The 11,021-nt window shown below is 40.8% G+C and overlaps 1 protein-coding gene and 1 pseudogene across 1 annotated transcript in view; both read right to left on the bottom strand.

Moving 5' to 3' along the window:
• Positions 1-11,021, bottom strand: part of FAM120C (family with sequence similarity 120 member C) — a gene marked incomplete at its 5' end in the record, with an annotated part of 81,390 nt that overhangs the window by 21,188 nt on the left and 49,181 nt on the right. The window lies entirely within an intron of this gene.
• Positions 5,175-6,389, bottom strand: LOC144218285 (beta-galactoside alpha-2,6-sialyltransferase 1 pseudogene; annotated as a pseudogene).

The following is an 11,021-nucleotide window of genomic DNA, read 5'->3' as shown; positions in this document are numbered from 1 at the left end:
ATGAGAATGCTTCATTCATTAAATACTTTTCAAAAACATTTGTTTCATTTTCTTAAAAAAATTTTTTTCATTTGAATATAGTTGACACAATGTTACATTAATTTCAGGTGTACAACTTAGTGTCTTAAGTTTACACATTATGCTCTGCTCACAAGTGTCATCATACAAAGCTATTTTTTTAATGTTTATTTTCAAGAAAGAGAGAGAAGGGGGAGGGAGGGAGGAAGAGAGGGAGACAGAGAATCTGAAGCAGGCTCCAGGCTCGAGCTGTCAGCACAGAGCCTGATGTGGGGCTCGAACTCACAAACTGTGAGATCATGACCTGAGCTGAAGTTGGACACAACTGACTGAGCCACCCTGGTGCCCCAGGAGAACTCAATTTTTAAAAAATTTTTTTTTAATGTTTGTTTATTTTTGAGAGGAGAGAGAGAGAAAGAGAGACAGAGTATAAGCGGGGGAGGGGCAGAGAGAGAGGGAGACACAGAATCTGAAGGAGGCTCCAGGCTCTGAGCTGCCAGCACAGAGCCCGAAGCAGGGTTCAAACTCACGAGCTGTGAGATCATGGCCTGAGCCAAAGTCAGAGGCTTAACCAACTGAGCCACCCAGGCGCCCCAACACTGCTCAGTGTTTAAAATAAATATTTTATTTTGCAAAAATTTTACATATCAGAAACTTACCCAAAATTTTTTTTGTTGAGGTATAATTTATATACCATAAAATCCATCCATTAAGTGTAGAATTTAATAATATTTAATAAATTTACAGAGTTGTGCAACAATCACCACAATTGAGTTTTAGAATATTTTCATTGCCCCAGAAAGATCCCTCATGCTCACATGCAGTCACTCCTCATTCCCACCCTGAAGGCAACTGCTTATCTACTTCTATCTCCATAGATTTACCTTGTTGGACATTTCATACAAATGGAATTTTGTGGTCTTTTGTAATTGGGTTCCTTCCTTAGCATAGGTTTTATTTTAATTCAACTTTCAAGGTTGATATTGTTGTAGATTTACATGCAATTGTAAGGAGTAAAACAGAGGGATCCTTTAAACACTTTACCCAGTTCTCCTAATGTATTATCTTGTAAAATATAATACAACATTACAGTCAGAATATTGACACTGATCCAGTCAAGATATAAAACAGTTTCATCACTACAAGAATCCCTCATATTTCCTTTTATAGCCACACCCACCTTCTTCCCCCACTCCCTGTTCCTCTCCCTGGAATTCTCCATTTCCATAATTTTGTCATTTCAACAATGGCATTTAAATGGAATCACACAGTACGTAATCTTTTGGGATTGGCGCTTTTTAAAAAACTTAGCATAATTCCCTTAAGATTCATCCAAGTTATTGTGTTATCTAAACTTTGTTGCTTTTTATTGGTCAGTAGAATTCCATGGTATGTATGTACAATAGTTGAACAATTCATCTGTTGAAAGACATCAGGGTTGTTTCTAATTTTGGAGTATTAAGAATAAAGATGTTATAAACATTAGTGTACAGGTTTCTGCAGGGACATAAAATTTTGTTTCTTTGCAATAAATGCCCAAGAGTGCAATTTTTGGGTTGTATAGTTATATTTTAAGAAACTGACAAATTGGAGATGCCTGGGTGGCTCAGGTCTTGATCTCAACTCAGGTCTTGATCTCAGGGATGTGAGTTCAAGCTCTGCATTGGGCCTTCTTAAAAAAAAAAAAACTGGGGTGCCTGGGTGGCTCAGTCGTTTAAGCGTCCGACTTCGGCTCAGGTCACATCTCACAGATCGTGGGTTCGAGCCCCGCACCAGGCTCTATTCTGACAGCTCGGAGGCTGGAGCCTGTTTCAGTCTGTGACTCCCTCTCTCTCTGACCCTCCCCTGCTCACGCTCTCTCTCTCTCCTAGAAATAAATAAAAATATTAAAAAAAAAAAACAAAAAACAAAAAAAACCCAAACAGACAAATTGTTTTCCAAAGTGGCTGTAGCATTTTACATTTCCAACACTACTGTTTGAATGATCCAGTTTTTCTGCATACCCCCAGCATGTGGTATTATTATTATTTCTTATATTAGCCATTCTGATAGCTGTGTAATGATACCTCATTGTGGTTTTAATTTGCATTTCCCTAATGGCTAATGATATTGAACATATTTTCATGTGTTTATTTTATTTGCTATGGCATATCCTCTTTGGAGAAATGTCTGTTCATGTATTTTGCCCATATTCTAATTGGATTCTTTGTTGTTGTTGTTGTTGTTTTTTTTTACTGTTGAGTTTTGAGAGCTCTTTATATATTCTAGATCCTAGTCCGTTGCTGAATATGTGATTTTAAAATATTTTCTACCAGTCTGTAGTCTGTTTTTTCATCCTCTTCACATGGGCTTTCTTTCAACTGGAAAAAGTAATTTTTAAAAATGCCATTTATTTAAAAACTTTATGTAATCTTTGGGTAATTCAGAATTAATTACATGTTTCAGAAGCTTCTGAGATTGAGGTCTCCAAACCAATGTGAATAACTTATGTGATTGCTGGAAGGATTAGGGACCCTCATGATATAGGATGAATAGATGGCTACCAATGAAGACACAATCCCTTATGGACAGGGACTTTCCCGTAGCAATTAGTCATCATTTTTGAGTTATCGTCACAAATATTAAACATCTCACCAGACCAACAATACCCCATCATATCTGCATTTTAGTAGTTTACGTATAGAGGGAACACAGAATTAAAAGTTCTGTAGACCTAGAATCACACTTAATCTCATCCCTTATATCAATAATAATTAAAAGCAAGTATTTTAGTGTCCACACCAACGTCTATCTCTTGCTGATGGAATGCCACCTTCCTCTTACTCAGTGTTTGTGATTCAAAGATTGCAGTGAGTGCATCAATCAGAACATAAAACAAGCCAGAGGGGTGCCTGGCTGGCTCAGTCAGTAGAACACATGACTCTTGATCTCAGGGTTGTGAGTTTAAGCCCCACATTGAGTGTAGAGATTATTTTTTTAAAAAAGCAAGCCAGGAATTCATGGGCCCACAGAGGTGGAAAAGACTCACTCCACATAGCAGTAAGCAGCCCAAATGCTCCACCCATTCCCAAGCAGAATCAGGCCTAAGCTGCAAGCAGGGAGGAGTTAGAGGAAAGGCATGTTCTTCAGCCTCCACTACCTCAGATGGTTTTCCGGTTGTCTCCCAATAGGACAGTTAATTTCTTGAGGACAGGAACCCCTCTCTGGCCTCCCTCAAAGCAATGTCCTCCCCAGGTGTGAGCACAGAGCAGATCCTTAGTGAAGGAAGGAAGGAAGGAAACCACAATGTCCAGAGCACCTGCTATGTGCCAAGTACAGAACCAGGACAGGTGTTTCATGTAACCCTCACAACAGTCCTGAGGTAGGATCATCACCCCCATTTTACAGATGTACAAACAGAGTCTCAGGAGAATACGCCCATGGTGGCATAGCTAGTAAACAGGGGATCATCAGTTTGAAAACCCAGGGCTTCTCCCTTCAGAGTTCCTTCTACTGCTTATATAAGCCAAGGGTTTGGCAGCAAGTGAGCACTCCAATTCCCAGACAGCTGGTCTAGAGCTCACATTTAAGAGGCCCTTAAGCACAGGAGGCCAGGAGGCCAGAATACTGGTCTAGGAGTCTGGGCTCTACAGCATTACTTTGTGACCCTGAGTGAGTCCTTTACCTTCTTTGCACTGGGGGTCGGGCCAGTCCAATGTGGTTCTCCACCCAGGGAGAGGGTAGCAAAGCTACCTGGAAGCATGTTTGCAGACCATGGTAGTAAGGCCTCTTTAGAGATCCTGACATTGCTCCCTTGAAGGAGGGGTGGAGGGCATGGTGGTCTGATAAACCTTGTGAGAAACAGTTATGATCTCTAAGGGTCTGACTTCTGAGAGTGATTTTAAATTCTGGGGAACCACATTCCCACTCCTTGAGAGACATTCCACAAAAGGCCCATGAAGGTTAAAGAAACTGTCAAGTCAGGATACATTTAAAGTAGAAAGTGCCTGAAAGTAGAGAGAAGGGGAAAAAAACTACTACTTTAGAGGAGAAAAACAAGATGGCAGTCAGGAGGGGGTAGGATGGGCATTAACAAGGAAACAATGGACATGGTGTACAAACTCAGCTGTGGGGTAGGGTCAGGCCAGGATGAGCCTGGACAAATCAGGTTTTTGGCATCTGGCTTGCCTAGTGTCTGCTGTGGGACTGCACTTGCTGCTTCACACAAGGGTAGTGGTTTCCTCAAAAAATAATCTGAGCCTTTAAGTTCAGGCAGACCTTAGAGAATAAATACAGGTAATAAAGGCAGAAAGGAAAACACAATTCAAGTGACTCAAATACCTGTCTTACATGTTTCTCCTCTTCCTCTAAAATCTCCTTCACAGCCCCAGCTCTATGAAGCTCCCTCCGACCCACAGTCACAGCAAGTATGTGGCCCTTCCCAAGTGTGCAGGCAGATAGAATGGCAAGTCAGCCTTTCCACACATTCTGCATGCACTGAGCTGACTGAATCCTCCCTGTCTCTCTCCCACTGAACTGTGAGGAACTGGGGGATGGAGACTGTGCCCTTCTGTCCTTATCCCCATATGGAGATGGCTGTGGGTTCATTAAGACCCTTTGCTCAGAAGCATCCAGGCTACAGACCCACCAAACCAACTAGAGTGATAGGCATACCACCTTTCCCAGGGACATGGACCTTGGGGGCAACTTTGTTCTGGAGGAATCGAGCATGTTTCCTATGCCCCATGCCACTTACTGGCCCCCTAGAGCCACGCTATACTGGGGCACAATCATAATTTGGGAGAATTTCTTTAACACATGAAATCAACGTCTAGGTACAGATTTCAAGCAATAGAGAGGGCTGGTGTGTCAGAATAGCACCATTCCAGTGGGGGAAAACAGCCCAGCTTTGGCAGCCCTGGTGGGAAGGGTGGATCTTGCATTCACCTGTGCGTGGAAAGAATGCTAGGTGTGTGACCTGTGTGTGGCAGGAGGATTTGGGATCACACGCCTTTGCAGCTACATGGCAGGCTGGCCTTGGCTGCTTGCCTTTGGGCTCCTGCTTCCCGGAGCTCTTGCTGACAGAAGGCCCACGGTGCAGGCTGCAATCGTTCAGGAGTGTGGTCTGCCCAGGCTCGGTGGAGAAAAGCGAGGGGACTTGACCAGGGAGTCAATGCTCAGCAGCAAATTGTCCGGAAGCCAGGCAGTGTAGCTTTCCCAAGCAGGTTAATGTCCTCGTCTGTGCCCTGGTTGAGATGCTTCACCAGATTCTTCTCAAAGAGAAGAGGGTGGTAGGTGCTCATTGTGCAGGCGCTGCCAAAAATCTTCGGGAGTAGTAGCACACGTTGGTCTTGCGCTTGGATGGGAGGAACTCATAAATAACCACCTGCTCACACAGTCTCATCATGATGATGATGCCAAGCATCCCAAAGGATTGGGGATTTAGTTGAATCGCTGCTGGGGTGACTTCCTGAGAGATGTCCCACAGCTCCCAAAGCTCAAGGATGTAAAAGGGCTGATCAGGACGCAGCTTGCCAACAGCTCTTACAGTTCTCAAAGAAGCTGTAGTTAGGGGTCTGGTACCATTTTGGGATATCTGAATGGTAAACAGACAGGTCTCACACAATTCAGACTCCCTCATTGTATAAATTGTCTGTGAGGAAGTGCCCTTCAGTGGTGACCAACTGAGAGTTCATCAGGCAAATGGTGGTTTTCGTGCCCACATCTTGTTGGAAATGGGCTGTGGGCACCCCATTAAACCCCAGGACTGCATCACAATCCTCAATTTTTTGGCCCATCTGGGAGGACTTCAGAGATCCTGCTGATGAGACAACAGCATACCTGCCCCATGGCCCAGCCTTGGTCTAATGTTCTCCTTGAGCAGGAAACCCTGCCACTGGGAGATGCTGAAGGAAAAATTTGTGGCCTATGTATCCATAGTATCCATAGTAGTATGGATACATTCACATGGTCCCAGAGGTGGCAGCACAGGGCCTCTGCACTGAACTTGACCCCTGGCCTTGGCCCCTTATAAGATACCTTATACTTGTTAATATTCAGATAATTGACCCAGATTTTCTGCAGCCAGGTGATATGGCTTTTGGAAGAGCTGTCCTTGTTCCACACTTGGAAGGAGGCCTCTGGCTTGGCCTTAGCTGGGCCCTGGGGACTGCTGAGGGCCTGGTTGCCCCTATGGGGGTTCTGGGTGCTGCTTAAAGTCACAGACTGTTTCTTCAGACTTCTCAACATCTGGAATCCTTTGGTTTGCAATTTAAGGGAATTATAGTAACTCTCGTTCTTCTCCTGCCACACACACAGATGACCACAAGTAAGAGAAAGGCCAGCACACAGCAGCTGAACTATTTCTTCAAGTTGGTGTGAATAAGAGGCGTTCAAGGCAGCCACTCTGTTCTGAGCAGGAAAACAAGACTGCTTTTGGCTAATCCCCTGGAGCTGCAGGCCTTTAAGTCTTCATAAACCAACACTATTCTCCATAGGAGGAATGTTTGCTTTATCGGGCCTGGAGGCCAAGGCTCATTTTTCTCAGGATGATCAAAAAACATCTCGAAGTTCCCAGGGTCAAAGTCAGTGCCTGTAGCTCAGCTTCATGTGCCAAATAAACAAACGTTTTCTTCTTGCAAAGAAGGTGCTCCATAGCCCAGGAGTAGGGGCCTATATCCAGCCTGGGATCAAAGCCTTCATGGATGAGGAAGCCCTCAGTGCTGGGACAGAGGCCTGGCACCAGGGTTTGGACATGCTCAAGGAGGCCAGTTCACTTCAGCTAGGCTCCATGACTTTACTGTTTCTCTCTGGGCTGCTTGCTATGGAACTCTGTACAATTGGCTCTACGCTGCTTGCTGAGCGCTTGACCACCCAGGATGCAGCTGCTCCCTGTGTTACTGCCAGGTGTTTTCCTGAGCCGGCCCTGTCCCGCAACTCCCCTCCTGCAGGTGCTGGCCAACTCCATGCCCTGCGGCCGCAGGGGAGCCTGGCAGGTGGGTGCCTGGTGCCAGGCATGGAGTCCTGGCAGGAGGGGCTATTGGGGAGGAGTGGGGAACCTGGGCTGAGGGGTGGATGGGACAGCGAAGGAGGGAAGAAGAGAGCCTCAAGTGGCAAAAGTTTTTAGTTCTAAGGAGGTCCAATTTATTAATTTTTTCCTTCTATGAACTGTACTTTTGGTTATAAGTTTAAAAACTCTGCCTAACTCTAGATCCTGAAGACTTTGTATTTTTTCTAAAACTTGTATAATCTTATGTTTATATTTTAAGTCTGTGGCTCTATTTGAGTTAATTTTTGTATAAGGTGTGAAGTTCAGATCAAGGTGTTTTTGTTTTTTGTTTTTTGGCTTACGGGTGTCCATTTGCTCCAGTACCATTTGTTGAAAGGCTATCCTTTCTTGACTGAATTGTTTCTGCACCTCTGTCAAAAACCAGTTGACTGTATTTGTGTGGCTCTGTTTCTGGGTTCTTTATTTTCTTCCATTAACCAATGTGTTAGTACCTTAGCAAATACACCACTGTCTTGATTACTTTAGCTACATACTATGCCTCAATATTGGGTACAGTGATTCCTACACTTTTTTCTTCTTTATCAAGATTGTTTTAGTTACTGTAAGACCTGTGCCTTAAAACATAAATTTTAGAATAAGTTCATCTATGTCCACAAAAATATCTTGCATTAAAAAAAAATCTTTCTTCCTACAGAAATTACATTAAACCTATAGGTCAATTTGAGGAGAAATGACAGGTTTACTATGGTAAGTCTTCCAGTCCATGAACTTTCCTTCTTTGATTTCTTTCATCACCATTTAGCATAATGATTTTACATGCTCTGGCATGTATCAGTAATTTGTTGGATTTTATTGCTGAGTGTTATTTCACTGATGGATATACTACTTGTGTATCCATCTACCAGTTGACAGATATTTGAGTTATTCCCACTTTTTGACTATTATGAATAATGCTTCTATGAGCATTCATGTCCAAGTCTTTGTGTGGATATATCTTTTTGATATACCTTTGGGTAGGTATGTAGTAGTGAAATAAATGAGCCGTATGATACATTTATGTTTAACCTTTTAAGAAAATGCCAAACTAATCTCCAAAGTAGTTGTAACCATTTAGCTTCCACCAGCAATTTACAAGGGAATTCCATTTCTCCACAGCATGACCTACATATGTTATTGTCTATCTTTTTAAATCATTCTCAGTTGAGTGATATTTCACTGTGGTTTACATTTACATTTCCCTAATGATTACTCAACTTGAGAATCTTTTCATGTGCTCATGTTCCAATCTTATATCTTCTATGGCAAAATGTCTATTTTTAGACATTTTTAGAGAGTGATTTTTTTTAAAGTAGGCTCTATACCCAATGTGGGGCTTGAATTCATGGCTCTGAGATCAAGAGTTGCATGTTTGGGATGCCTGGGTGGCTCAGTCAGTTGAACATCTGGCTCTTGATCTCAGCTGGGATTGTGACCTCATAGGTCATGGGATCAAGCCTCTCATTGGGCTCTGCACTGGCAGCACGGGACCTGCTTGGGATTCGTCTCTCCCTCTCTCTCTGGCGCCGCCCCCCCACTCTCTCTCTCTCTCTCTCAAAATAATTATTTTTAAAAAGAGATGTAGATGCTCTAACAACTGAGCCAGCCAGGTGCCTTTCTTTTACTCATTTTTAAATTGGTTGTTGGTTTTCTTACAAGTTGTAAGAGTTCTTTATATATTCTGGATACAAGTCCCTTATTATATATATGATTTGTAAATATTTCCCATGGCTTGTCTTTTCAGTTTCTTAATGGTAGCTTTTGAAGTGCAAGTTTGGTATTTTGATGAAATCCATTTTTTTTAGTGCATTGTGCTTTAGCTGTTGTATCCAAAAAATCTTCAAATCATGAAAAGTTTCTCAGGTTTTCTTTTGTAAGTTTTATAATTTTAACTATTACATTTTGATCTATTATCCATTTTGAGTAATTTTTGTGTATAAAGGATCTAAACTCATCATTTTTATCATATCAGGTCAAATTGGTTGACAGTGTTGCTCAAGTCTTCCCTATTTTTGCTGATTTTCTGTCTAGTTGTTCTGGCCATTATTGAGAGTAGGATATTGAAGTCTTCAACTATTATTGTTGAAGTATATTTTATTCTTAATTTTATTGGTTTAGGCTTCAAGCACTTTGTTAGGAGTACATATGTTTATAATTGGCATATCTTCCTGATGAACTGACCCTTTTATCACTAACATTCTTTTTTATCTAATAACATTACTTGTCTTAAAGTCTATTTTGTCTGATATTACTATAGCCATTACAATTCTCATATGGCTATTGTTTGCATTATATATTTTTTCTATTCTTTTGAATCTATTTGAGTCTTTGAATCTAAAGCATATCTCTTGTTCACAGTTCATGCTTTTTACCCAATCTGACNACACTACTTCAAGTTAATACTAAATAATTCCAGTAGAATACAGAGAGATTACTCCAATATATTTCTCTTCTTTCCTTCCTCCATTGTAGTATTGTCATATATATTATACCTTCATTCTAACACCAACACACAATTTCATAATTGTTGCTTTATGCAGTAGTCTTTTATATCAGTTAAGTGAGGGACACCTGGCTGGCTCCGTCTATGGAGCATGTGATTCTTAATCTTGGAGTTGTGAGTTCAAGCCCCATGTTGGGTACAGCAATTACTTAAAAATAAAATCTTAAAAAAATAAATCAGTTAAGAGAAGAAATGAGAAAAATANCCATTTGGTGTCAATTCCTTTCAATCTGAAGGACATCTTTTATTTTTTTAAATATATATTTATGTATTGCTCTAAATTTTAATTCTAGCATAGTTAATATACAGTGTTAAGTTAGTTTCAGGTGGGGGCGCCTGGGTAGTTCAGTTGGTTAAGCGTCAGATTTTGGCTTAGGTCATGATCTCACAGTTTGTGGGTTCGAGCCCCATATTGGGCTCTGTGCTGACAGCTCAGTGCTGACAGCTCAGAGCCTGAATCCTGCTTCGGATTCTCTGTCTCACTCTCTCTCTAAAATAAATAACATTAAAAAATTTAAAAAAATAGTTTCAGGTGTATAATATAGTGATTTAACAACTGTATTTACTATTTGCTACTCACTGCTCATCAAGATAAGTGTACTCTTAATCCCCTTCACCTATTTCACCTATCCCCTACCCACCACCCCTCTGGTAACCACCTGTTCTCTATAGCTAAGAGTCTATTTGGGGGTTTGTTTCTTTTTATTTGTTTCTCAAATTCAATATGAGTGAAATCATATGGTATTTATCTTTCTCTGACAGACTTCTTTTGTTTGACATTATGCTCTCCAGCTCCATTCATGTCATTGTATTTTTGATTTGCATTTTCCTAATGATCAGTGATGTTGGGCATCTTTTCATGTGCTTTTATTTAATTGCATATCTTCTTTGGAGAAATGTCTGTTCAAATCTTTTGCTCATTTAAAGAATTAAAGTATTTTTCTTTTATTGTTTAGTTTTAAGAATTCTTTATATATTCTGGATACTATGTCCTTATTGGATATAAGATTTGCAAATATTCTGTGGGTGGTATTTTCACTTTCTTCACAGCATTGTATCCAGCACACAAACTTAAAGTTTTTGATCTAGTCCAGTTAATCTTTTTTTCTTTTTGTCACTTATACTTTTGCATCATATCTAAGAAACCATTGCTTAACCTGAGCTCATGAATATTTATACCTGCTTTCTTTAAGGATTTTAAAATTTGAGCTCTTACATTTATATATGATGTGAGGTAGAGATCCAGCTCCATAATTTTGCATGTGGATATCTGGTATCATAGAACTTATTTTGAAAAGCCTATCTCTCCCCATTGAATTGTCCTGGTACTGTTGTCAAAATTAAATTTACCACAAGTGTAAGAGTTTATTTCTGGACATTCAACTGTACTCCATTAATTTATATGTCTATCCTTATGCCAGTACCCCACTGTCTTGATTACTGTAGTTTTGTAATAAATTTTGAAATTGAGAAGTG

The sequence above is a fragment of the Crocuta crocuta genome, unplaced genomic scaffold (genome assembly GCF_008692635.1).
Source record: "Crocuta crocuta isolate KB4526 unplaced genomic scaffold, BGI_CrCroc_1.0 scaffold1531, whole genome shotgun sequence".
NCBI classification, from domain to species: Eukaryota; Metazoa; Chordata; class Mammalia; order Carnivora; family Hyaenidae; genus Crocuta; species Crocuta crocuta.
Note: the sequence above shows the minus strand (reverse complement) of the source record. Positions and strands in the feature narration are given on the sequence as shown.